Genomic DNA, 26,863 nt, shown 5'->3' with positions numbered 1-26,863 from the left:
GAAAGAGGTGGACAGAGAAGTACATACAGCAAAAAGGATGGAGATAAGGAAGAACGCAGCATTTTAAGAGGGTGAGGAAGGTGGGTTAGAGTGTGGGAGGTAAGGTTGGGGGACTGGGGCCCCAGAACAGTGGTGCTGGTGCCCTACAGGGGCAGGGGCAGCTAGACCTGATGTGGGTGCTTCCTGGGGAGCTGGCCATGGTGGTCATGTGGCGGAGGACAGACCAGTGTCCTTTTGGGAACCTGTTGCCAGAGGTGGGACAGGGAAGGTGAAGCTCTGGACTTGTGCGGGAGCAGGAGAGACAGAGGCATCAACATCTCCAAACCGAGGTAAAATTGACATAACGTTAGCCATCTGTCATTTCAGAGCTTACAGTTCAGTGGCATTTAGTGCAATGACAGTGTTCATGGAGCGGCTGTCACCTCCACCTGGTTCCAGAAGGCTTTTGTCATCCCATAGTGAGGACCCCCTCCCCACCGCTGCCATCAGCAGCCACTCCTCATCCTTGCCCCTGAGCGGGAAAACATGCGTATACTCTCTGTCTCGTGGATTTACCTATCCTGGATATTTCATGTCAGCGGGCCGCCTCTGCCTGTCGGGGAATGACGGAGCGGGGGTCAGCAGCTGTTCTCTCGGTGTAACTGAGCAGTTCGGATGGTTTCCATGGGCGGATGTACGGAGTTTTCGACTTGACGACGGTGTGAAAGTGATACATGTTCAGTAGAAACCCTCCTCACGATTCTGAACGTGGATCTTTTCCCGGGCTGGTGTCCATACGTGGTCTGACCCTCTCTCGTGATGCTGGGCAGCGAGCAGAGCCCCCCGTGAGCCTGCGATCAGCAGGGTCACCCAGCCCATACGGTGACAGCCATCCCGTCCCCACATGGCCACCGCTTGTCACGCTCTGTGCAGTGTTCACCAAGTGCCAGGTGGTCAGTGCTCTGTGGTAAGAGAGGCTTCGTGCAGGCCGGCTGTAGGCTGCGGGAGTGCCCTGCACACGTGGGGCTGGGCTCGGCTGGGCTCTGGCCGTGGTTCGGTGCATTAAGTGCACTTTTGACTTAGGACAGCTTCAGTTCGGGATGGGTTTAGTGAGACGTAGCCCATTGTAAGTTGAGGAAGACCCGTATTCCACCGCATGAAGTGACACGTTCTGTGCATCTGTTTGGGTGTTGAGGGGCTCTTGGCCGTTGCGAGAAACCACGGTTTTTAGGGCAAGTTCCAGCATTCAAAGTGTGTTTGTTAAATGAGGAAATCAAACTCTACCCCTCGATCCCCTAGTCCTCACCCTTAAGCCCCCACCCCACCACCAGAATCTCGAGGTCCCGCCTCTAAGGAACAGGCATCCGGGTACCTGCTGAGTGCTGGGGGGGGTCTTCCTGCCAGACTTCAGGAATGCGGCCATTGTCGGGATGGCCCAGAAATCTCGGCGTCTGTGCGATGCAGAACAGACCCCCCCAGCATTTCCCTGCCCAGAGCCCCACCTGCTCCTGGCACCCTTCCTCTCAGGTGGGGCACCCTCCTGCCATCACCCCCGCCAAGCTCTGACTGCACTGGGTTCCCCAGGATTCCTGCTTCCTGGAGAGACACTGGGTCTGGCATTAGGAGTGGGTGGAGGCAGCGTCCTAATGCTCAGACGCTCCCCTTCAGCTGTCCCTGTGTCCTTCCTGCTCCAGACAAGATAGGGAAGAATACCAGCCCGTCTCCCCTTCCACAGCCAGATTCAGAGCTCTGGGACCCTGCACCACTGTCCTCAGGAGCCTCCTGAGTGAGTCGAGCGGGTGGGAGGTGGTGGGAGAGGTCCTGAGGCCCCGAACCCTGGGTGCAGGCATGGAGGCACCAAGGGGCCTGCAGAGACCATGCGAGTGGGAGATGGGGGAGGGGCAGGGGCCCTCCCTGTGGGGTGGGGGTATTGCAGAGCAGAGCCCTGGCGAGGGTGACGTCCCAGGGAATCCATAACCCTCCCCTCCCAATGAGCGCTCTGTGCATTCAGGGATCGGCCCAAGTGGTCACACCTTCTCCTCACCTCCAGACCCTCCTGAGGCCGTCACATTGGGCATCAAGCCGCTCCCATCAGAAATCCTGATTCGTTCACTAGTGTCTTGCTGGTCTCCACCCCAGGACTCGGCCACCCGAGGACTGGCCCTGCCACCCCTGTGTGCAGTGACTTGGTTTAGCCCACCTTGTTGGCGGTTGGGGTGGGGGAGGGGAGGGGGGCAGAGCCCCGCTGAGCTCCCTGCCGCCCTGTGCCTCTGCCATCCTGGGGTAACAGGACGCTCCGACTCCCCAGATACGGGGGCCTGGAGTCTGCTATGGTGTCTGCTCCGGGGGGTGCCGGGGGCCTGTGGGTGCCGCCTCCCCGGGATAAACGGGTGGAAGTGTTGGGACAACCAGAAAGGCCCCTTGAGGGAGCCGGCAGGCACGTGCCCCGGCTGGATGCCTCCCTGGGTCTCTGGAAGTCGGTGTGACATCTATAGAGCTTAGAAGGGCTGTCCCCCTCCTCGTGAGCTGTATGAAGATGCCCCGTCCCCCAGACACCCCCGCAGGAGAGGGCGTCCGATGCTAAACTGACATGTGTCACCGCGCGGCCAGACTGTCCGGGCCCGCCCCGGCCGCTCATCCCCATCCACTCCAGAGTCCTAACCAGGCCAAGGTGGGAGATGGGAGGGGTAGGTCAGGAGAACGATGAGCCCAGGCTTGGGGTGAGTCAGTGTCACCTCCTGGGGTGGGCTGATGCTCCCAGAGCAGGGGTCAGAGGGTCCGAGGGTGCACTGGGACTTGGGGGTGTGAGCTTGGTGGGGGGCACACCTGACAGCTGAGAAATGCCTTCCCGGACGGCCGGCATCCACAGGGCCAGGCGTCCGCTCCCCAGGCGACATGGCCTGCTGTCCACCCCAGGCCTCCAGGATGGTGGACCCGAGCCCCTGGGAGCTGAGTCGGGTCCCTGGTCTCCATCAGCCACAGTGGGAGGCCCTCAGTGCACCCCTCCCCTTCTGACGAAGCTGCTCTGTGTTCCAGGATGGGGGACAGGCAGGTGTAATAGGGACGGTAGATCTCGGCTCCTGGGGAGCTCTGGTCCTGGCACCGGGCAGCCCAAGGCTCCAGAAGGACAGTGCCTGTGGCTGTGACAGTTGTGCCCAAGTCCCAGTGTGGAGGGGCGCAGCCTCGGGAGGTGGGGGAGTTCTGGAGCTTTGCTGCCTCAGGGGCGTGCACGTGTCCGCACATGTCTGCACACATCTGCACACACCGGCCAACTGCACATTTCTGCTGGTGTCCACACACATCCACATGTTAGCACATGCCTACACACGTCCACATGCGTCCACATACTCCTGCCAAGTCTGCACAGCATCTGTACACGTGTACACGTCTTCGCAACATTCACACGTCCGCACGCTTCTGCACCCCTGCACACTCCCGCAGTGCTCCGGGGTCCCAGCCTGTGTCTGTGACCTCAGCACCGCTGCAGGCTCCCCAGCGTCACTGGGCGTAGTGGAAGTCTCTGGCTCTCTTGGTCCTCAAGCTCTTTTTAATCCCTCTGTCCCCCGCCAGCTGCCCTTGGGCTTTCCCCAGAGAGGCAGGAGCCTAAGATGCCCTGGGAGCAGGGGATGCGGGGACGAGGGGAGTGGTCCTGCTGAGATGCAAGCGCTGCTTCTTCCCGTTGGTGGCCCCACAGCTCCCTGTCCCAGAGGAGGCAGAGTGCGCCCGAGACCGCTCCAGGTGTGGCTTGTTCTCTGTGTGTCGCTCTGACCTGGGCTATGGCCACCAGGGCCCAGGGCCAGGCCACAGCCAGTCCGCCTTCCGGGGCTGGAACCCCCCACGGCCATGGCATTTCACACTGTGCGGAGCTGTGGTAAGTGACGCCCTGCTCCGACTGCGCGCGGGGGCACTGCAGAAGCGCCCTGGGGTCCTCGGCAGCCCCTTGAGGCCGGCCCCGTCGTCACCCCCGCTGCATAGACCCAGAAGGTAAAGCGAGAGCTCACTGCCGCACGCCTCACGGGGGGCGGGGATGCCCGGGCCCAGCGAGGGGCAGGGGACCATCTCCTCCAAGCACACAGGACCTGCTCCAGCCCACGTCCGGTGCCCAGCAGCCACCTGTCGTCCCGGCCCCTCGCCTGACGCGCCGCCCTCCCCTGCAGAGGCCCCAGTGCACACTGTGCCTCCTTCCACCCTGACCGCACGTGCCCCTCCCGCGAAGTCCGCGGCAGTGTGTGGGCCCGGCGGCCCTGCCCGTGGCCCATCCGTGTGCCGTCGGGGTGTTCAGTCCTCACCTCCTGGGACACACATCCTCAGGTGTCCCTTCACACCCTGGTGTCCTGTTTCCTCCCGAAAGCCCAGCTTTCAGTCCTGTCTCCCTGCTTCTCTTGCTTCTTCCACCTCACCCTCCTCTGGGGCTCCAACTACGCACCTTCTGCCCCTCCCCCCAGGAGCTGACCCCACGTACACATTAGCATATGCCTACACGCGTCCACACACACATCAGTACACGGGGACGTGACAGAAGGCCCTCTTAGCTCTGTGGGCCTGAGAGAAGAGCCATAGGGGATCTCTGCGGAGGACGCGGCCCTACTGGATGGGGGTCCTCTGGGCGCAGAGGAAGGTGGCCCCTCCCAGGAGCTGCTTTTATGAGGCGCTTACCTCGGGTCAGGCACTGTAGCCAGGCTTCACGCGCCATCTCGTCGTCCCCGTGACAGTCAGGTGGTGCAGGTCGTGCTCCACACCGGCTTTCAGACGGTGGAAGGGAAGGTCTGGGGGGTCAGACGGCTTGCCCAGGGTCTCACGGGCCAGCGAGCGGCAGAGTAGGGACGTGAACTCAGGTGCCCCGTGGAGGCCTCCCGAGTCCTGTGTAACTGCCTGCGACAGCCACCAGGGTCCTCATTAGAGGATGGTTTCCCTCTGGCCCTAGGGCTCGTCTCACCCCGTGATTCGGGTTGGATGCATGAGTCGCGGTCAAGGTGAAAAGTTCGTCTTTCGGGAGGATTTGAACCCATGCTGCGCCAGCTTACCCCGTCCCTAGGATGACACTGGTGCATCGCTGGCGTGCGTGTCTTCTGGTCTCCGAGTGCGACACAGGTGACAGCTTCTTCCCAGCCTGTCTCTGCCTGCGATTGTTACCACACTGACAGGCCCCCAGCTTCAGGTTGACTCTAATGGCTGAGCAGAATAAATTAGCATAAAACACTTAAAATCCAATTTCCTAATACCTTTTTTTCTCATTTACTACCCAGGTGTTTAGATTCAATTTCTTGTAAATGACACCTGAACATCATTACGGCCTCTAATAATGGTGCATTTCCATAGCAAGTAGTCCTAGCGATGCCGGGCAGGCAGCAGGAGGGGTGTGGCCTGTCTGTGGGCAGAAACTTCTGGGGGGAAGACAATGGCTTTGGTTTTAGTCGGGGGCCCCCTGCGCTGGGGGCCGGTGGGCGTCATCTGTCCTCAGAGGAGGGTGCTGTCCCAGCTTCTGGCTGAAAGCCGCCAGCCCTCAGGCAGCAAAGCCTGGCTGGTGTTTTCCTAAAGGGAGGTTTCGCTGCTCAGATGTGTTTCTTTAGCAAGGGTTTTGCTTTTTCTCCCTTCTTAGGATCTGCCCTGGCGGGGCTCCCCGAGCTCCGTGGCCTTCTGCTCAGACACAGGTCGTGTTCTCTATCTGCATCGCCCCTGGGTTGTAGCCGTGGGTTCAGATGGACCTGCTGCTCCTCTGGGAGTTTTGGGGTGGCCGGGGCTTCCCGGACCCACCATCCGAGCATCCACATCCCCATATGCTCCCGTGGGCGCATCTGCTCTGGCAGCCTGGCACCGCCTCTCCCCGTGCCGAGGGAGCTGCTCTGCGGTCCCCCTTCGTCCTCCCGTTCCAGGCCCAGGTCTCTGGTCTCCGCCTGGGAAGTGACCTGGTCAGGATTGAAGTGGGACCAGCCTCTTTGCTAGCCCTGCCCTCTGGGACAGCATGATGCACAGCGTCTGCACACCCCGGCGGGCTTTCGAGTGTCCCCGCACATGTGCCCTCTGCGTTCCTGAGAGGGGCACACAGCTTGCACGAACATCCAGCGCGGGCTTCTCTCCTGCCTCCTGAAGACCTGTTATGTGCATTTGGGGCCGGTGTCCACCGTGCTAATGTCTCCCCCACAGCGGGAGGCGAGATAGCTGTGATTAGCCTAATGAGTGACTAATTAACAGGTGGGCTGGCTGGGTAACAGGGAGGTGCTGACCCTGCCCAAGAGCGGCAGGGGTGGAGGGGCCCATCGGGGCTTCAGTGGGCTGAGCCCACCCCTGCTTGGCCACACTGGGTTGCCGCTGTGCGTGCGTGCGGGGCATGGGCCATCGCTGGGCTGGGGCCGCTATCCTCGGGTGTCCGCCAAGGGAGATGCTCCGTAGGGTCTGTGCTGGCCACATCCAGCGTGTGTCCGCGTGTGCACATTTCCAGTAAGTACATAGGAATATTCACCCATAATTGAATGATGAAAATGATCTTAATTGGCAATTATGCAAAATTTCGAAATATCTCTGGATGGAAAAGGTCGGAAGCTTCAGAATGGTTCTGTGTCATAAATCGGGCTGGAGTGACGGCAGGGGGGAGATTGCCGAGGGCTCGGGAAGTTCTTGCTGACGCCCGTGAAGGAAGTGTTGGGGTACCAGGGCACTGGGAGAGGAGGGCCCAGGGCGGGCTGCTCAGGGGAGGAGCCTTGTGGATGGGGGAGGGAGACGGGCGGCGGGTGACACGTTCCCACCGCCTTCTCCGGGAGGTGCTCTGTTCTGCTCCGACTGTAATTAAATGTTAATTTTCTTCATGGAAGCCAAAGGAAGCACGGTGTCAGAAGCAGATCCGGCCCCCACCCCCTGCCAGCACGGCACCAGAGTGGGGAAGTCTTGTTTGTTCTCCCCACTCGCTGGGAAGTCTGGGAGAGGGACCTGGGCTTCTGAGCGACACCCCGCATCGTCCAGCAGAGCAGCCTCCCCCAGTGGCTGGCAGACACGATAGTGGCCACAGTGGGAGCATGGCTGCCAGCACCATCATGAGGGGCTTCTGTCCTGTCTCAGAGCCTCCATGAGGGCATCTTGGCAGATGCTCTCCCTTAGGCAAGGAGGTCTGCCAAGCAGCTGGGGAGGGTGGGCTTGGCAAGACCAGGTTCACGCACTGACCTTGCTCTGGGAACAGCTTCAAGGGGAAGCACTGCGCCCTAATCCTCAAATAGGTCTGTGCAAGTGTCCTGGGGCTGCATGGAGTCTCTCACAGCACTGGAGGCCAGAAGTCTGAGATTCAAGGTGCCTGAAGGTTTGTGGGAGGATCCTTCCTGCCTCCTTGCTTCTGGAAGCCCAGGCCCCCCCTTGGCTTGTGGCCATGCCCCTCCATTGTCATGTGGCCTTCTCTGTGTGTCTTGCTCTACTGTTTCTTCTAAAGATGCTGGTCATTGGATTTCAGGCCACTCTAGACCCTTATTCCAAAATGAGGTTACAGTCTAAGAGTCCAGGGGTAAACCTGGACTGGACATACCCTTCTGGGGGACATAATTCAACCCACTGCAGTGTCCAAAAGCTCTGGTCTAGGTCCCTCTGTCCCACTGTGACCCCATCCCTGCACTCCTGCCCTTCTGCTGCTGCAGCTGACCCGTGGTAGGGCTCATGCCACCGGTGCCAAGTGGTGCTCATGTGGGCAGCACAGCACAGAGCAGAGGGAAGCCCTCCAGCCGCCTCCCCACTGCCTATAGGAAAATCCTTGCACTTCAGAGGCGGGGGAGCCAGGGGGGTGGCTAAGCCAGGCTTGGGGCACCCAGTCCAGTACTGAATCCCTCTCCCCTCCCTCACGCAGTCAACTTCCCTGCACCTCAGTTGGTTCTTCCGTGCAGTGGAGGTGGGCATCAGCCCGTGCTCTGCCCAGTGGACGGGAGGACGAGCGGTGCCCGTGTGACCTCTGTGAATACAGCCGCCGGCAGAGCGGTGCCCGTGTGACCTCTGTGAACACAGCCGCCGGCAGAGCGGGGGTAGAATCTGTGGGATGTTTGTACGGCCACGTGGCAGGATGAGGCTGGAAGTTTGAGTTCCCTGCGGCTTGGAGCTCCAGCCCTGGAACTCACCCAAGGGCCTCTCCGATGTGACCCGAGGCTGGAGCCGCACCCAATTGGAGAGGCCCGGGGAGACTATGGCACCCCGAGAACAGCTCCCCAAATCGAGCTGGGTTCTAAGTGTTGACTGCTAACAAACTCACTCTATTGCCTCACACTCGGGAGGCAGTGACTACACATCGAAGCTGGTTTGGGATAATGTCGAGGTGGAAGGGAGGTGTCTGAAGGGGAGGCCACCGTGTCCCAGTCCTCACAGGGGAGCGTTGGCCTTGGGTCCTAGGGGTGGGGTGAGATGGGTGGAATACTGGGGTGCAACAGCACCTCCTCCCGGCCCCCATGGCTCCTGACCAGGGATCTGCCATTCTGCTGCCAGGAGAGAAAACAGGGAAACCTGTCCCGGGCATGAAGCTGGGAGAGAAGCTTCTGGAACTTTCTGGGAAGTATGGCATTCTGTGTCCTGGAAGTACTAGGACAGATGAGGCAGTGCTGAGCTGGCCCTTCAGGCTTCTGGTGAGTGAGAGTGCTCTCTGCTCAGCTGGCCAGCATTCAGGGACATGTAGGAGCAATCACCTGTGGTACTTCCCTCCAAGGTCAGGATTCCTCAACCTGAGCCCTGTTGATGGTTGGAGCAGAGAGGTCTGTGTGGGAGCGGTCCTGTTATTGGAGCATGTTCAGCAGCAGCCCTGGCATCTACCCGCTGGTCGCAGGTTCTCTCCCCCATCACAACCACCTGAAGTGTCTCCAGGCGTCCCCTGGGGGCGGGGCTGCTCTGGAATGCGCCGTGCGTGGACAGCATCCAGGCTGCCCTCCCAGGACTTTGCTGAGACCCAAGCTGTGCATCCGTGAAGGCAGGATGAGCTGTGCCGGGGGAGCGTTCCTTGTGGGCCCCAAGCTGGAGCGCATGGGGAGGGAGATTGCGGGGTGGGAGGGGGTGGGGAAGGCTGGTCCCGACAGGCGGGCTGTCGGTGATGATGTTGAGCTCTGGGAACCAGTCTGCATGGGCCGTGTGCTGGGGAAGCAGAGGCAGCCCTCCCAGGTGGTGGGTGGGGCGGTCAGCAGAGAAGTGAGTCAGTGAGTCTGCACCAAGGCTGACGCCGCTTGGAAAACACATCTGGGATCCTTTGCTCCAGGATCTACTCAGCTTCTTCGACTTTCTCTCAGGACACTGGGACCTTTTTACAAGAAAATATGCTCCCTCATAGACCCGAACCCCGTGGAAATGCACCCACACAGAACAACCTGTGAACGAACGTTCACAGCAGCGCCACTCACAGTCACCAGAAGGTGACAACCGTCCAGTGTCTGTGCACGGATGAACAGATAAACAAAGCATGGCTTCTCCATCCAGCGGACTAGTATGCAGCCTTCAAAAGGCTCTGACACCAGGTACAACACAGATGAACCTTAAGGAGGTTACACGCCGTGAGGGCAGCCCGGCGAGGAAGTCCACGTGTTGTAGGTTCCACTAGCATGAAATGTCCAGAAAGGCGTGTCTGGGGACAGCAAATGGTGGCTGTCGGCCACTGGTAGGGATGGGGAGCGGGGCGGGACTGGGAACAAGTGCAAGATTTCTTTCCGAGTGATGGAAACATCCTTTACGTATTTTGGATATTCCGCAGTATCTGTAGATACTATTGGTTTGAGAGCAGATACAAGCTCCTCAAATATAAACCCAGACACGGGCCTTGTGTAGGGCAGTGCGGGCAGTGCTGGAAGGGAGGCAGGCACATGAGGACGCAGTGGTGAGTCCCAGGTAGCCCTGGGCGCCTGTGGGGAGGTAGGAAGGGGGCTGGGCACATGGGCTTTGGTTGTGCTGCTCAGGGGGACAGCACATGTGGGGCCAGTGCTGGCCAGGACATCATGGCGGGGGCGGGGGGAGGCAGGGTGTACTCAGCCGCACAGTTCCGTGGGTGTAGGTTCTTGTCACAAGGGAAGTGAGTTTGGAGCTGGTGACACATGCCCAGCCACCCTCTGGCCTTGTTGAGCTCAGATCCTGTGAAGAGGTCTGAACTAGACAAGATGGCTCAGTGGAGCGGGATGACTCACAGGCAGTGGGGGAGGTGACAGGGTGGGCATGTCCTGGCTGGCCCCAACCCTGTCCCTCTGCGAGGACCCAGGAATCCACGAGCCCCTGGCGTTCAGCCCGAACTCCGCCAGACAAGCCTGAGACAGGGCTGGTGTGCAGCCTGCTGCTCCCCTTCCCCGTGCTCCTGTTGTCTGTGTCCACAGTGATGTGCTCCTTGGTCCGTGCATGTGATGGCACTGCAGGTGGCAGAACGGGGCCCACCCCCCAGCCCAGACCCCACCACCTTGCCCAGGGCTCCTCCTCTAGGGCAGGGGGAAGTAAGAGCCCATCGCGGGTCACAGAGGGAGGCTGTGAAGGCTAGCGGTTAGGGCCTATGTAGTGCTCACAGTCGTCCTGGCCAGGAGTGGACGAGGGATCTGTGCTTCTGTTCCTGCTGCTGTCATTCTAGGGCTCCTGTCGCCTGCGGCGGGTGGGTCTGCCCCTGTGGCCACTGCCCTGGCAGGTCACCCCTGGGCCCGGCCTTGCAGGGCCCAGGGGCCTTCTCGGTGGTGCTCCGGTCCGTGGCCTTGAACTCGGGGCAGGTGGGGGCCACGGGAGCGCCACAGACGCTCACCGAGCAGGGTCTGCCGGCGAGGGGGCTGGGGCTGGTGGTCAGGCCTACGGAGCCAGCTGTGTGCCTGCCTGTGAAGGCGACACTGAAAAATAAAACCTGTCATTTTACCAGCGGAAATGGGTTTATTCTGCAAGAGCAGAGAATTGTATCTGGAGACACGGAAGCCACCGCAGAACCAGAGGCAGGTCTGCAGAACCACGGAAGTGGGCTCTTTTATAGAGCAAAGGGGCTGCTGGGAAGGCTGTTGTAAACAGCAAGTCCATTGGAGTACACTGGGGAATGGAAGTACGGGGGCGTCTCATTGGCTGGGCTGTGACAGTCTCTCATTGGCTGGGCTGTGACAGTCTCTCATTGGCTGGGCTGTTGCTACGGCAGGAGGAAACCTTCCTCCCTCCTGTGGGTCTATCCACTTGCAAGGTTCTCCATCTCTCCCTCTTGGGTCAGCATTTAACTCCAAGCGATAGGCAGTGAGCTTCCCCTGCCACCTGACTTCCTGCCAGCGGAAGTGTCCCTTTATTAACTTTCGCAGTGCCCGCGTGAGTATGAGTGAGGGTGGAGAAGTGTGTTGGGCAGGCACACCCACGCACACCCACGCACACATGCACACCCAGCTTTGGCCTGGCTGCCGAGCCCCAAGGTGTCCGGCCCAAGGGCTTATTGGGTCAGCACAGAGTGGAGGGCAGCAGAGGCCCCGGGAGGCTGGGGCCCAGTGGGGTTAGGTGTTAACCACCCCCAGTCGGTGGTTCTCTCCGGAGGGTGTGTGCCCAGGCCTGTGGTCTCTGAGGAGCAGGTCCAGACCCCGAATGCCAGGATGCCTGTCCCTGCCCTGCTTTGAGGGATCCAGGGGCTGCTGAGACGAGAGATCTTTGGGACCATGTCGGTGAGATCTTCCTTTGTGGCTTTCTGGCCCTTGGGCCGCAAGGCAGCGCATGGAGCCCTGCGAATCCTGCTTTTTACTTGGAAAGGAAACCCTCTGGTCCTGGCCTCCCGGAACCAGGGTTGATGGGACTCAAATCTCCCTTCCCCTCTCCTGCATGGCTGCCCTCCCTCCACCCACTGTCCTGCATTAGTTCCCATCCCCCCTCTTGTCAGCCAGCTTGCTGTTCTGTGGCCCTGTCCCCACCTCGCTCTGAGTTCCGAAGGCCCTGCCTTTGGTTTTGTGCTTTAAGTCTGCCTTTTGCTATGAAATATTAAAAACAGCAGCCAGTGCCATTTGGAGTACTTACCAGATGCTTTTCACTGTTGAACGCTCTCCTACATCTGCTCTCCTCCGCTCCTCCCGTGCCTGCTCCCCCTGCCCCTCCCCTCCGCCCCGCCAACCCGGGCTGCTGAACTCGTATCACCCCTAAGGCCTGTGCTGCTCCAGCCCTCAGTTCTCAGATAAGGACGCTGGGGGTTCCTGGGGCTGCTGTAGGTCAGAAATCACAAGCAACAGAAGCCTACACTCGCCCAGTTGTGCAGGCCCCACGTCTGCATTCGAGGTGTGCACGCTGGCTGGGCTCCTTCTGCAGGCTCCAAGGGAGAGTGTGCCTCTGTCCCTGTTTCTGGTGGCTGCTGGAGGTCTTTGGTGGGTAGAAACATCACTCCCATCTCTGCGGCAGCCTTCACGCAGTCTTTTTCCTATGTTGCTTAGAAGGTAGGTGCCGCCAGCCAGGAGAGTTCGTCTCCACCCTTATTTTAATTACATATGCAACGAACGTTTATCCAGATAAGGTCACATTCTGAGTTTCCAGCGGATGTGAACTCTGGGGGGATACTCCTGACCCAGGACAGACTGGAAGGCTCTGAGAGGGACACGACCCCCAAGCACTGGGCTTGCGCCTGAGGCAGGTGCGCTGTCTGAAGCCCCGCTCAGCGCTCCCCACGCCCTGCTCCCATAGGTGCCACTCTGCCTCCCATCCCTGGAGCTTCTGCCCAGACCATCTCTCTCCCCCCACAGTCCTTCCTCTGACATCCTTTTCTGGCTTCCTGGCCCCATCTGCCCCTCTGTGTCCCTGGGGTGTGTGACCTGCCAAGCAGCTGCCCCTCGGGCTGTAGCCAGCTGTGGGGACATTCCCAGCCCGTGACCCAGCTGCGGCTCAGCATGGACACTGTGAATCTGGTCTCAGCTCACCTGGCAGGGCCTGGGCCTGAGTAGAGGTTTGAAGGCCCTTCTTGTGGGTGAGGGGAGAGCAGGAGGCTTCGAGGGAGAAGACACTTGGCTGAAGGCAGGCGGTGAACAGAAGCAGGGAGCCGGACGCGGGCAGTGGAGGCCCTGCTGCCATTGTCCACAGGGACGGGGATCAGGGTGAAGAGGCTCCAACAGTGGGGGTGCTGGGGAGAGCAGAGCAGCTGGGCAGAGACCAGGCTCCTGGCCATGCTGTGTCAGCGGATGGGGGCAGGGGGGATGTGGTCCATGGATCTTAGCTACGGATTCCACGGTCAGAAGTGACGTCCATTGGGGAAGGCCAGTGACCAGAGTATGAGGATAGAGCTGCCCTGATGGAGTGAAAGGATGGCGTCACCGAGGCCGCCCCCCACCTCACCCACCACTGCTGACCCCGGAGAGCCCAGGAGGAAAGATCCAGGTGTGGCCAACAGGGCCCAGCTGGCAGGGAGCTCAGGCTGGAAGTAGGGTCTGCCCAGGCCCATGTGCCCTGAGTGAGTCCCCCACCTTGCAGGTCCCTTGTTGATGAGATGGAGACCATGTGGCTCCTCCCTTTCTGGAGCTACAGGGGACAGGAAATAGGACACAAAGGAGGGACCCCTTGTGGAAGTGCTTGGGGAATGTCGGTAAGGCCCGGCAGCGCAGGCTTACTTACCCTCAGCCGCTGGTATTCCTGCGGACCGATGCTGTGAGCTCGAGGTCACCGGCGAACAGCGCGCCTTGCTCCCACCGTGAACTGGGCAGAGCCTCCGCTTCCTTCCGAGACCCCGGGGAGGCCGACGGAGACGCCCCGGGAGGCCTGGCTACGGCCGGCGGGTGGTATTGCCCGGTTCTGGGAGAACTTCTGTCTGGGGTGTGCGAGGCTTAGGCTCCTCACGACGTAACGGGGACGCACCCCCCGGTCCCCTCAGCCCTTCCCTTTGTCCTCCTCTGCCGCTGCTCCAGCTTTCCCGCCCCGCGTCCGTGCCTTTGCTCCCGGACGTCCGCCTCATGCATGCCAGGCTCAAGGTCACCGCAGACTGAAGAGCTGGGTTGGAAGGAGAGCGCAGGCTTGGTCTGTCCCTCCTCGCTGGCCAGGCAGGCACACGCACGCGCGTGTGTGCATGTACAGGTGCGCGTGTGTGTCTGCATGTACATACCCGCATGCGTGGGCTCACATACATGTGCATGAAAGCACACGCATGTGCATGTGGTGTGCTGAGAGCAATGTGGGTGTGTGGGTGTGTGCTCACACCCGTGTGCTTGTTCGCGCGGGTACACTGTGTGTTTGAGCGTGCACGTCTGTTTAAGAGGGAGGGGAGTGCAGACCTCCCGGACCGCTCACAGAACCAGGCCCGCCCCTGCCCATTGGATGGAGCCCTTGGGGGAAGTTACTGGACATCTGGGCAAAGCAGAGCAGAAATGAAATAACCGTCAGATTTGCAGCATGTTACCTGTTTTTATTAAAAATCAATGACACACTAGAGCGATTCCACTCTATCTTACTTAAACAATATCCACTGCATGGGAGCCAGGAGGGGGCGGGGGCCCAGGGGCCAGAGGGGGGGTGTCTACTGCGAGGGGGGTGGGGGAGGCTGCCGGTTCAGCCGCGCTCCCCCTCCATAAAATAACCAGCTCATCTCGGCCCCATCAGAGCCGGGATTTACTGCCGGCCCGCGATTGCCTGCCGCAAGCCTCTCTCGGTTTTATTCCTGCTGTTTGTCATGCCGGGCCCTGCCTCAGCGCCAGAGGGACAGTTAATCAAGGCAGACTTTCTACCTTGTCATCCGGGATTCTGCCGGCAGAAAATGTGAACCATAAAATTAAAATCACGGGAAGTCTGGAATTTGCAAGGAAGCCAGTGGTTTGGGGAGGAGGAAAAGAAAGAGCTTTCCCCGGCTCCCTGCCCCGCATCTGGGCACAGCAGAGCCCTGAGCTGTGGGGACTCGGTCCGCATTCATTCTCCCTGCAGGCGAGCTCCCGGGCGATGCCTCGCAGCCCTCCCTCCGCCCCTGGCCTTCCCTCCCCAGGCCGCGGCTCTGCTCCTGCCCAGGGATACCCCTCCCCTCCGGAGGGCGGAGGGCGTACATGTGAGAGCCCCGGCTGTCCCAGAGTCCGGAGGAGAGCATCCTGGGGATGAGTCTGTTTCCGAGTTTGCAGGGAGACGGCGCTGGTCCCACCAGAAGAGCATCCTTCCCCCAACCCCAACCTGGACGGCCCTCCAGGCCAGCAAGTCTGCCTGCCCGTTACGGTCCTGGGCCAGGCAGGGGGACATGGGAGGCCCCAGAGAGCAGAGGAGCCCACCTCTGTGGAGCCTGGCTGTGCTGTGGTGTGGGGCAGATTTTTCCAGCTGTTTCCAGAGATCCCAGAGAACCAGATTAGCATTATGAGCTGGAGGAAGCAGAGTGCCTCTGCTCCGGGAGGCTCGAGCCATACACAGGGGGGCGTTGGCTCATCATTTAATCTTGGAGAGCTGGGGAAATGGATTGCTTCCAGATCCTTCCAGACCTTTCTGTGAAAAACGGGGCTGATTTTATTCCGTTTAATTTTATCATGAGGAGGAGCCAGTTGGGGCTGGGGAAAGGGAAAGAGGGAAAGAGAACCCGTAAAACCCAGTGTATTCGGGCTGGCTGGGCCTGTGGGTGTAGATCAGTCAGGGGCCAGCAGAGTGGGAGCACCACGGACACTCACCCCATGCGGGAACACAGAGCTTCCTTTGAAACGTCACGTCCCTTCGGCTCTCTGGGAGTCCGGTTGGTGTTGGGGGTGCGTGTGCGTGCGTCTCCCCGCGTCTCCCCAGGTTTGCTTGTTGCAGAAGAATGGGTGTGGCTGGCGGGTGGGAACAAATGGATGGCTTTCCGGATCCTCAAAGGGTAATACAGTCAGGCCAGACGCCTTCTGAGGACGCCCTGTGCCGGGAGATGCGGCGTTTAGAGGGCGCACCCCTCTGCCCCAGACTGTGTTTGGGAATGGGGTGTCCCCGATTCCGGGCTGCCGCCGTGCCCCCAGAGCCCGGTGGCAGGTGATGGAGGACAACAGCGGGTTGTGGCTTCAGTTCAGAGGTGCCCGGGGCTCTCCCGCGCCGGTGCTCATTATTTATTTAATCATCTCTTTGCGATTCTGGTGGAGCCAAGGGAGGAAAGGGAAGGGGTGGGGGTTGGGCAGAGCAACCCTGTCGTCCCCCCTCACCCCGACGGAGCTGTGAATGAACAGTGTGCGTGGGCAGCTGTCAGTCAAGGCCATCTGTCTCTGAGGTCTTAGGAGCCAGCCACGGTCACAGCAGGCCTCCCGGGAGGTGTGCCGGAGCTGGTGGGGGGCAGCAGGGCAGGGAATCCAGGGGTGGCTGGGGTGGGGGCTGCAGGCGTGAAGCCACACACATCACAGGCCGTGAGAGAAAACACAACTTCAGTTCAGCCTGGGCCGTCAGGACCCTCCATTTCTAACCAAGGTGGGCGCCAGCGCAGAAGAGGCTGGGTCCAGCCAGGGTCCTGTTCTGCTCCCTGCACCTGCCTTCCCCCAGGAGGCAGAAGCGCCACTGGGGCCCCGGGTGGCAGGAGGGGTGCCGCCAAAGGGGTCGCTGAGCTTCAGCGTCAGGGGTGGTCCGGAGTCCAGACCTCTGACTGGGACCCGCCTCTGTGCCCAGTCTGAGCTGCGTTCTCTTCCTCTGGATCCCCTGCCTTGCGTGACCCGAACCTGTGTCTCGTGTCCCCTCCTCTGGCCACATGGAGATGGACTTGGAGGGTCCCCTCTGCCACCCTCGGCCTCTGCCCGGCCCCTCCGTGACCCCGCTCTTCTTCAGGCACGCACACAGCCATCCCCCTCTGTGCCGCCGCACACACGTGTGCACGCACACACACACTCATGCACACACGCACATTTCAGAACATTTCTCTCCCTCCCTAGCCTGTCAGGAGGACTGCCGCATAGCCTCCGGCAGCTGCTCGGGGATCTGCCTTCGCGGGAGCGCTGCCCCCCCCACCCCCGGCACCATCCCCCCCCCCCACCAAGGCACTGCCTCCCCCTACATGGGCCCCCCCACAGCACCACCCCACACGTCTCTGCAGTGCCGGCATGTGGCAGCTGCCCGTCCGCTTCCTGCTGGGTGTGTGGTTGCCGGCTTTTCTAGAAGGACCCGTCTGCTGTGTGTACCCGCCCAGCACAGGGAGCTCCACGTGGACCCCGGGAAAGCCAGGAGCCCATTCTGCTCTTGTAGCGGGCTGCAGGGGAGGGCGCGGGGAGCAGGAGACAGCCAGGGGAGAGCACGGCTGTCACTTCAGTGCTGCGGAGCTCCCGAGACCCTGACACATCCCCCAGTGACGTCGTCTTGGATTGGGAATGCATTATGTGATTTAGCTGTTGTTCTAGATTTACCTTCCTAATTATGTTTGGCTCAGAACAATATTACAATTGTTTTGCACTTCCCGGGTACACAGGGCCCGGGTGTGGGGGAGGTGGCTGGGGGACGTGCAGGGTGGCAGGGAGCCTCTCCTCAGGGTGTGAGGGCCGTCAGGGAGGAGCCACGTGGGTGGGAAGGGTTGTCTGTGCGGAGGGAGCCTGCAGGCGTGAGCTCCTGGGGCTGCTGGCACCCGGCAGAGCAGGTGGGCTCCTGAGAGCGGGTTTCTGGGGCCCAGGATCTGAGCCTGGATGGCCAGCAGACATGTGTGCCGACTGCACTGGGCACAGCTTGGAGGACTGCCTCTGAATGGACTCATTTAACCCCAGATCCTCCCCGATGAGGTGGAGGGTGCAGTGAGCCCCAGAGAGGGGAACCCACTGGCCCGAGGTCCCGAAGCTGCCCTGTGGCCATGCCAGGCTTGAACCCCCGTTAGGCCGTGTCTGGTGAGACAGAGGCTCTGGACAGAGACTTTACACAGGTGCCAGAAAAAGTCGGAGGTGCAGGTCACATCTCACTTCTTCCTGCTTCCTTCCCTCCCGGGCCTGGGAAGTAGGGAATGTCGCCTTTGCAGGAGTCGGTTGTTTCAGGGGTGCAATGTGGCCCTTGCTGGTATGTGTGGAGCCAGGGGCACAAGTTCAGGGTTGAAACCTGGGGAGCCTTTGGGATTGTGCAGCGCACGCCCTTTTGTTTTCGGAGAAGAGCCCTGCATACACAGAGATGCCCCCTTCGTGCGCACTTCTGTCTGTAGACAGGCACGTGGGCCGTTTGGCTTGGCTCTCGCATTCTCACTTGGTCGGAGCAGCCGACGCCCATTGAGGGTTTCACCGCTCCCCCCAGGGCTCCCGGGTGCTCAGTCCTTCCTGACCCCTGCGGCTCCAGAACCCATCTCGGAAACGGCTCTCTCCTTGTCAGTGCTCCTGAGCAAGGGGAGAGCTCCCTAAAGTTCAGATTAATATGGATTTGAAGCAACACGACTTTAATCCTCTGTTTCCTAAGTAAGATACGGAACATATCTGGGCCCCTTTGCCCTCCTGGCTAATCCCCTGTCTAAAGCCCGACGGCCAGAACCCTGAGTGCCAAGGACAGCAGAGGGCCCCACACTATTCCTGTAATTTTCATGTAATTCCTGGATGCTCCCGGGAGCATCAGACGGGAGCAGAGCTCATAAAGATGGAGATGAGCTATTAATCCTCTGTGGGCTCTTCGGTGAGGTTGGGCTGTCACTGCTCTTTGACTCCTGGCCCTGGCCACTTTGTGATTTCTGAGCGGATGGGGCTGCCTACTGCCCACGTCACCCAGAAGCTAGCACCGCTTCCCTTGCAGTCTGGTCTCTGTGGCGAGAAGTCTGCGGTTCTGCAAAGATCTGCACTCAGGAGCCCGGTCCAGCTCCATTCAAGCACCTGCCAGGGAGGCTGGGGTTGCTCCCACTTTGCAGTGCTCAGATCCCACGCCCGCTCACAGTACCCCTGCTGACGGGTAGGAAGGCGAGCGGCTGCCGAGACTCTCCCCTCTAGCTGTGGAGGAAGCACCGAGAACTTGGAAGCCCGTGGAGGCCAGGAGCAGCCTGTCTGCACTCTCTGGCAGCGGTCACGCAGCCGGAGCCTGCAGCGGCCGGCAGGAGGAACACGGACGCTTTTGTCCCACTGGGATGGAAGCGCGGGGATGTTTACCTTGCTGCGGGGTCCGGAGACTCTGACTGGCTTCGTGGGTTTAGCCTGCTCTAGTGTTTTCGACAGCTGCGGATTTTTCCATCTTCGGAGTTGAGGGGCACGGGTCCCCCAGGTCCTCATGAGCTCGATGTTCATGAATCAGCAACAGTGAGTTAAAGAAGCGTCTTTGAACAGAAGCACACACAGCAGGCTGGTGTATTGATAGGCTGATGAAGCGGTTGCCACCAGAGCCCCGTATTTCCGCTGGGGGCCACCGACCAGGAGTTGCTCGTTCAGGTCTAGTGACTTTCTGAACCAGATCTCCAGCTGCGTCGGCAGGTCGGCTGGGTGTCGGCTTATCCAGGCAGGGCTGGCTTCGAGCTGTGGGTTGACCAAGCCTGGCCCCTTGCTCGGAGTGGGGCCAGCCCAGGTCCCAGGGGTGGGGCAGCAGCTCCCGGGGGTGTTCTGCTGCCCATGGTAGAGGCACAGACAGAATGGCACACAGGTGCTTTGAATCACATCTGGTGACCTCCCGCTGGTCAAAGCCAGTCACATCGCCAAACCTGTGCCCCAGGGACGGGTCCTACGCGCCATTTCTACAAAGTCCCATGACGGGGTGGAGATGCCAATGTGTGAACATTTGGGGCCATTCCCAGACACCTTGCCTAGGGAAGGTCCCCACATCAGTGAATGCAACACCTGGGTAGCCGGGGTGGGGGTGGGGCTGTGGCACAGGTGTCCTGGCCCAGAGGTAGGGGAGAGGGAGTGTGCTGGGGCACCTGCTCCTCATTTGCCTGGTCGCACCTGGGCATCCTGCCATCTGTCTGTGGGAGCACGGGCCGACGGGCGGGCTTGCTGACTTTGCCACTGCTGACAGGTCGGAGGTGTCTGTCTCCCATGTGGGACCTGCCACGTGCACTTGGAGGGACAGAGCATGAGGCAGGCTAATTAATGCAGGGGTGGAGTGGGGACCGCGAGAGAGGGATCCCGAAAGCGATGCTGGTGTTCGGAATGTTTTATTTAATGACATCCTTTATACGCTTACCAAGTTAAGCCTAAAGCACAGATCTGTAGGGAGCCTGCCTTGCCAGTGGTGGGGCCTGTCCTACAGACCTACTTGTCTCTGGTAGAAGAGGAGCCGGTGGAATTTCTAGGATCATTCCAATTAGGTCTCTTTTGGAAAGCTTGTACCACGCTTGCTTTTCTATTTTTTTCCTTCCCCTGCCTTAGGGCATCTCCCTGGTTCCTCATCAGTAAACGAATCTGTTCCCTTCACATCTGGGACACGGGGCCTTTGATACCAGCGCTCGTCGGAAGGAGGGAAGAATAATTAACAGATTAATTAATTATCCTTTATTTCCACTTCAAACAAATAAGGTAGCATTTTGGAGCCAAGCAGGTTGCATGTGAATAAAGGCCGACGAGTGACCACTTCAATGCATGTTCTGGCAACGAACGCAGACAGACTCCTCGCCGTCCTAGAAGCCTCGCACGCTCGTGAATAGCCCCTCAGTGAGCCGAGTGGGCTCCGGTGGCCCAAGAAGTGAGGCTCCACGGGGGTGCTCCCGGGAAGAGAAAACAAAACACCCAGGGCTCCACATTCCACTTCTGCAGAACAATCGAAAGTGGGGTCTTGAGGAGATGTGAGTCTCCCCACGTAGGGATGGATGAACTTGGGGTGGCCCATCCGCACGGTGGAATGTTATTCGGCCTCGAGAAGAAAGGACATCCTGTCACCGGCCACATGGGTGGGCCTGGAAGACGTGGTGCTGAGCGGCCAGCCTGTCACCAAAGGACACATCCGATAGGACTGCTCTTCCGTGAGGTCCCTAGAGTCCCCGAGTTCACAGAGACCGCCGGTAGAGCGGTGGAGGCCCGGGGTCGGGGGGGGGATTGGGTGACGGCTGGACAAGAATGCGGATGACCCTTTGACATGGTGAAAAGGTGGCCGTGTACTGACGAGGGGACAAAACCCTGACCAGAGGCCTGTTGGACCCTGAGTCCGTGTTTGCCCAGGATGGTGGTTCGTGTTTGCCATCCACCAACTCTGTCTGGGGCGACTTTGTAGAGCGTACGTTCCCTGAATAACGGGAATCCGCTGTGTGTTCGAACCGGTTCTGTGTCCTGCTTCCTGTCATCGGGGCCCAGAACGTGTCCCTCGTGTTCGTGGGCTCACACTTGTGATCATGGGCTCAGACCTGACTCAGTCTTTCTACATGGCCGTAGAGAACGATTCTTTGATTTGGTGGAATTTCAAGCTGTCCTTCTGGCTACAGATCTCAAGGGATTTCTGATCTTTGACACGTGGCCGCCATGTTTCCTACAAATGCGAGTCCGCGGGCTGAGGCCGGGCCGCGGTCCGGGTGTAGTGCCTCGTGCACATGTCCGCATGCCGGTGCTGACCTCATGCCCTGTGTTCTTCCGAGGGAGTCTGTTGGCAGATGAAAAATAATATTTGTTGAGAATCGAATAGGATAACTCATATTTATACTGTAGGAACAAAAGTACTTTCGAAAGCGTATTTGATTTTGAAATCACCTTTCTGATTAAGAGCCCCTTCAGAAGGACAGTAAAATAAACTATGGGTTGGAAAGTCTCCTTCGTGTGGACGTGGCTTTCCATCTGCTGGTGCGGTGAATGGTTTCAGGCACGCTTGAGCCGCTGTTGTCCACTTTTCTCTCTCTCTTTTTTTTCCCCCCCTCTCAGAAGATGTTTCAGACGGGCTCATGCTCCTGATTCCGACCTACCTTTGCAAACAAACAAACAAACAAACCAACCTCTGGCTCTCCCAGCAGCTGGGCTGAAACCAAACACCAGCTTCAAAGCCAGAAGTGCCCCTGACATTTGGGTACAGGCTGGGGAGACCCAGTTGGTGCACACAGCTCCCGGAGCAGACGAAACACCAGGGTTCACCCCCAGCCGCCTCCTGGAGCATCTGGTGGGCGCGGTGATGGTGTGCTCCCTCCCTTCTGGACTCACGGAGCCCAGCCCCTGGGCCACGGCTGGGAATCCATGCACTGGGCCGCGGTGGATCACGAGGATGGGTATCTAGGTCAAAGGCTACATTGAATTTTTAAATCGTCCCTTTCCTCCTGAAAGAAAAAAAAAAGAAAGAAAGAAAGAAAAAAGGTATCATGAATTCTGGAGCCTAGACAGAGCTGGAGTCCAACCCTGGCTCCCACTCACAAAGCGTGTGACCCAAGACTCGGACCCTCCTGGCCTCAGTCTGTCCTCTATGAAACGGAGGTCCTGGTCCCCGTGTGGCAGGTGCCCGGGAGGAGGCTGACGTGGGCTGTGGCCCCGGGAGGCCGTCTCTGCTCACCGGTCCAGGCTGGGCACCTCAGGCCCTGCGTGTGGGAACCCAGCCCCACGGCCACTGGCCTCCTACTCCATACCCCGCGTTTTGGTGTGGGTTGCCGGCTTTGGTGTGGTTACGGAGCAGGCACTGGCCACTGTCCCTGGAGCATGCGCGTGCGTGTGTGTGTGTGTCTGTGTGTGCAAGCACACATGTGTGTATGTGTCATAGGCGTGAGGGTTGGTGGCCTCCACAGTGGAAGGGGACTGTCGCTTGGGGGAGGGCCCCGGGGGAGAGCTGCCGGCAGGCAGAGGTGGAAGGTGGGAGGGAGCGGGTGGGAACTTGGGGCATGGGAACATTTCCTGGTTCCAGGTTCCATCAGCTGCCCCCACGGGTCTGACACATCATGGGTCACGCTCAGGGGTCTGTGGATGATGGTGTCACCGCGTTTGGAGGGAACCCGGTCCCTGATCATGAAGCCCACCAGAGAGGCTTCTGTGAGTGGGTCTTGCTAAAACAAGGGGAGATTTGGGTGAACAGGAGCCCGGCCAGGCCTCTGGGTGTGGTGTGGGGGGAATGGAGCCCTGCAAGGGGGACAAAGGGACAGTTGAGGCCAGCTGGGGATGGCCCCAGATGCTGGCCAAGGAGAGGTGGGCCGTGGGTGGCCACAGTCCTGGAGGGTGACTGTCAGGGTGCCAGGGGAGCTGTGTGGGAGAACCACCACCAGTGCCTGCAGCTTCCCCATGGTGTGTGTTCCTCCCATGCCTCACACAGTGATAGGTGTCCCCGGGTGTCCCAGGTGTCCCTCCAGCTCAGCTGGGGCTCCCAGCTTGACTGTGGATACAGGGTAGTCCGTGCAGTGTCTCCATGGGCGAGCAGCTCCTACGGGGGCAGAGAGGGAGGGGAGGGGGGCAGGGTATGTCCCGGGGGCTGCCTTGCAGCCGCCTGTGTTCAGGCCAGGTGGGACACGTAACCTGGACTCCCATCAGAGGAGGAGGGGTGGCATGCGGCCGCTGGGGGCCCTGCAGGACACAGTGTGGTCCTTGAACAGCCACAGCAGCCACAGCAGCCACAGCCACAGCCAGCAGGCTCAGCGCTGGGTCCTGGGTCACGTGCCCCAGCCACCAGCCGCCTTTGTGAAACCACTGGACAAACAGCCTCAAAGAAATGCGTGCCTGTGTGCATGGGTGTGTAAGAGTGCGTGTGAGGGAGTGTAAGAGTGCGTGTGAGGGAGTGTAAGAGTGCGTGTGAGGGAGTGTAAGAGTGCGTGTGAGGGAGTGTGTGCACGAGACAGCCGTGTGTTTCCACGTGGCCTTCCCTCTGTGCATTCCCTCTGCTTCCTGCAAGGACACTAATCCTCCTGGGTCAGGGCCCCACCCTTGTGACCTCAGTCAACCTTAATGACCTTCCCAAAGGCCCATCTCCAAATACTGACCCTGCAGGCAACAGCATAAGAGTTTTGGGGAGACAGTTCAGTCCACAGCAGGTGGAGAGAGAGGAACTGGGGGGCCCGGTTCCTGGCTCGGGCGCCCAGATAGGGGAGCAGCTGCACTCCGTGTTCAGTTGTGACACTGGCAAAGGCTCCCGTGTCCCCCTGGCCTGAGTAGACCAGCCCGAGTGCTGGGCCCCGGGGACCTTTCCAGGGCTGCACTTCTGCCTGACAGCTGCATGGACAGGTGTGTGGGGAGAGGGCAGGGACCCTGGGCGGGCGGAGTCATCTGCAGCAGCTGGGGTTACCGTCCACCCCGGGATGTCCTCTGCACAGCCAGCAGGACTGCCACCCCCGGGGCAGGGAGGCTGGACAGGTCAAGAGGGCTGGAACACGTGCCGCAGGGGCAGGCGTCCTGACCAGGTCGGCAGCGAGGACGGCCAGTGGCTTCAGAAGGAAACCGGGCATCTGCGGCTGCTGCTGGGATGAGCCCTTGGCGGCGTGCACCCCAGCCTGCACCCAGCTGCTCCCCCCGGCTTCCTTCGGCCTCCCTGTCTTCAGAGGGATTCCGAGACTGACCCCCGGCCTCCCCGGCCACCCCTTCCCCCTGGCATCCCCCGGGCTCCACACCAGCCTCGCCCAGAGCAAGGCCGGTGCTGATGCATGCCTGAGGCCCCCGTAGGCCTGCTGTCTCCCTGCCGGCTCCCTCCTGGGTGGCCCGTCTCCGCAGGGCTGACAGCAGACACACTCCCTCCTCGGTCCTGCTGATGGGGCACAGCTGGCTCCATGCCCGACTTGGCCCCCGAGGGCGTCCGTGGCCTTTGATGGATCCGTGATGAGCGTGACCATTGGTGGAGTGGGGTCTGGACAGCTCACTGCCCACACCAAGCCCCCCATGGGGGGAGGGGGGGCCCCTGGGAGAGCCCCGTGCCTGAGGTCCAGGCCGCACACCCCAATAAAGTGGGGGTACGTGGCTCCACTCGGACACATCACTTTGAAAAGTGGCGTGCTTGCTGCTGCCGCCTTCAGTCTTTCATTATTCCAGCCCTGTGTGGGGGGTGCACCTGTGATTCTGTGGCGAGCAGCCAAAATGGTGTCAGGGGAAGGGGTGCAGGGGGGTGTGGCCAAGGGGGGGTGGCGGCCGCAGGGGTGAGGCTCTAGGGAGAAAGGGAGAGCTGAGCCCAGGTCCTTGCAGCCTGCCTGGCCTCGTGGGCCTCTCTGGGGTCCTGCCGACTTTCTCTCCTGCGTCTTCTCCCTTTCTTCTCTTTCCCCTCCTCTGGCCTCAGATGAGTAGCCCCTGCCCCACCCCAGGGAGGAGGAGGAGGAAGCACGCTGGTGCTGCCTGGGGCCACATGCTGAAGCCACGCTGTCTCACTGGGTCTGTGTGGCCTGCACAGGGTTTGGAAGTCCTTGGATCCCCTTGTTGGGGTGAGAACCTGCATTCTCCATGTCCTCGGCATTGGTGGCCTCCCTGCCCGGTGTCTTGGTGCCAGCCGTGTGTGGGTGGCACCTGCGGCTTCACGTCTGAACAAGGCGTTTTCTGTCACTTCCGGTCGTGGGCTGTTGACACTGTGCTTTTTCTTCAGAGCCAAGGGTCTGGCCGGTGATGTCACTGGATGGGGGGGTGGCACGCGGGCCTGGAGAGGTCCCTGGGGCTTGGCCAGCGGGGCGGGGGCCTCGCTCTGCAGGGCGGAGAGGCAGCTGTGCACAGTAGGTGACCCTCACTTCTGACAGCAGCTTCGAGTTCAAGGAGTTCCGAAGTCACTCTCAGGTTCAGTGATTTGCTGGAAGGACTCACAGAGCTCAGATGAACCCTGAAGCTGAAAAATACGGATTCAAGTCAGTCAGTAGAAGAGGGAAGCGGGGCGCTGTCCAGGAAAGTCTGGCGGCGGAGGGGGGGCCACGCTGCTTTCCTGGGCCAGCCTGAGAATTGCTCTGCCCTCGGAGACCCCGTCCCCAGAGGCCTCCCGAGCGTCAGGAGAGGGCCTGGAAGGGCTGGGGGCGAGACGGCCAAGGGGCTCTCCGGGCCTGCCAGGGCCGTCCTGGAGACGCTGGCCCCCTCTCTTCCCGCCCGTCCCCAGCTGGCCGGGGCCGTGTGACGTCAGTCCCTGACCCCGTGCTGCGCCTGTGTTCTGAACAACCTTGTAGGTAAACAGGTTATTTTTTTTTTTTAAGATTTTATTTATTTATCAGAGAGAGAGGGAGAGAGAGCGAGTACAGGCGGACAGAATGGCAGGCAGAAGCAGAGGGAGAAGCAGGCTCCCTGCCGAGCAAGGAGCCCGATGCGGGACTCGATTCCAGGACGCCGGGATCATGACCTGAGCCGAAGGCAGCTGCTTAACCCACTGAGCCACCCAGGCGTCCCAACAGGTTATTTATTTTTTTTAATGGCAGGATATTTAGAATGCACCTGGGATCGTTCTCTTTCCGCGTTAAGGGAAAGTTTGTGAAGTGAATCATCAGCCGCTTCGCATCTTCTAAACATCAGATTTGCCTAAAAGGAGACACACCTGCTAATCCCTTGCGAGTCCGCTGCCGGAAGGGGCTGGGGCGCCAGGGGCACCCGGACTTGCGCAAGAACAGCCACGCCTTCGCGCTCCTTGGTGCTTAGTCTTCTTTGCCAACACATCTGACCCTCAAAGTCGCCCCGTGAGGGGGCTCATGCGGGGCGGGGATGGGGTGAGTCGCCTGTCCCCACATGGAGATGAGGACACCAAGGGTCAGAGGTTAGGGGCTTCCCTGAGACCATGAGGCTTGAAGTGGCAGAGCTGCATGTGCTGTGTGCGAGGGGCCACAGGCTGCCGCTGGGTTCCATGCGCACACACACGTGTGTACACGCACACGCCTGCTCACAGACAGGCCTCCTTGGTTAACAGCTGGCACACGCGTGTTGCTTGCTGGGCTCTTTGGAAGGTCCGGTCTGACATTGTCCACGAAGCCTGCATTCACACGGGTCCCGGCCGTGCTGGAGCTCTGGGGCAGCCTGAGCTTTCTGGAAATCCCTCTGCTGCCATTTGCAGGAGGAAGACGGGCAGCGCAGAGGCGGGTTGGCGGCAGCATTCTGTGTTTGCGGGGTGCCTGCCGCATTTGCTTTCCCTGTGGATGGTTCAGTGTGGACGGGACTGCGTGCTGTCACCAGGGGAGGCCTCCCAGGGAGGGGACATCATCCCCGCGAGCATCTAAAGTGACAGCAGCATATGGCTGAGACACAGGGTTGCACGCGTGCACACACAGACACACACGTGGCAGCGCAGCCCATAGACACAGGGCAGTGGT

The 26,863-nt window shown here is 60.3% G+C and overlaps 1 protein-coding gene and 1 long non-coding RNA gene across 5 annotated transcripts in view; one reads left to right on the top strand and one right to left on the bottom strand.

Annotated features, from left to right (window-relative positions):
- The window catches only part of RBFOX3 (RNA binding fox-1 homolog 3), a 389,725-nt gene that overhangs the window by 111,347 nt on the left and 251,515 nt on the right, over positions 1 to 26,863 (top strand). The window lies entirely within an intron of this gene.
- On the bottom strand, positions 10,763 to 13,899 carry LOC309850732. The gene is made up of 3 exons (XR_014304424.1): positions 13,495 to 13,899; positions 12,137 to 12,364; positions 10,763 to 11,630 (listed from the first exon to the last, which is right to left on the bottom strand). It is a non-coding gene; the product is annotated as an uncharacterized lncRNA (long non-coding RNA).

This window comes from Mustela nivalis, assembly GCF_964662115.1.
Source record: "Mustela nivalis genome assembly, chromosome: 17".
In the NCBI taxonomy this organism is placed as follows: Eukaryota; Metazoa; Chordata; class Mammalia; order Carnivora; family Mustelidae; genus Mustela; species Mustela nivalis.
Note: the sequence above shows the minus strand (reverse complement) of the source record. Positions and strands in the feature narration are given on the sequence as shown.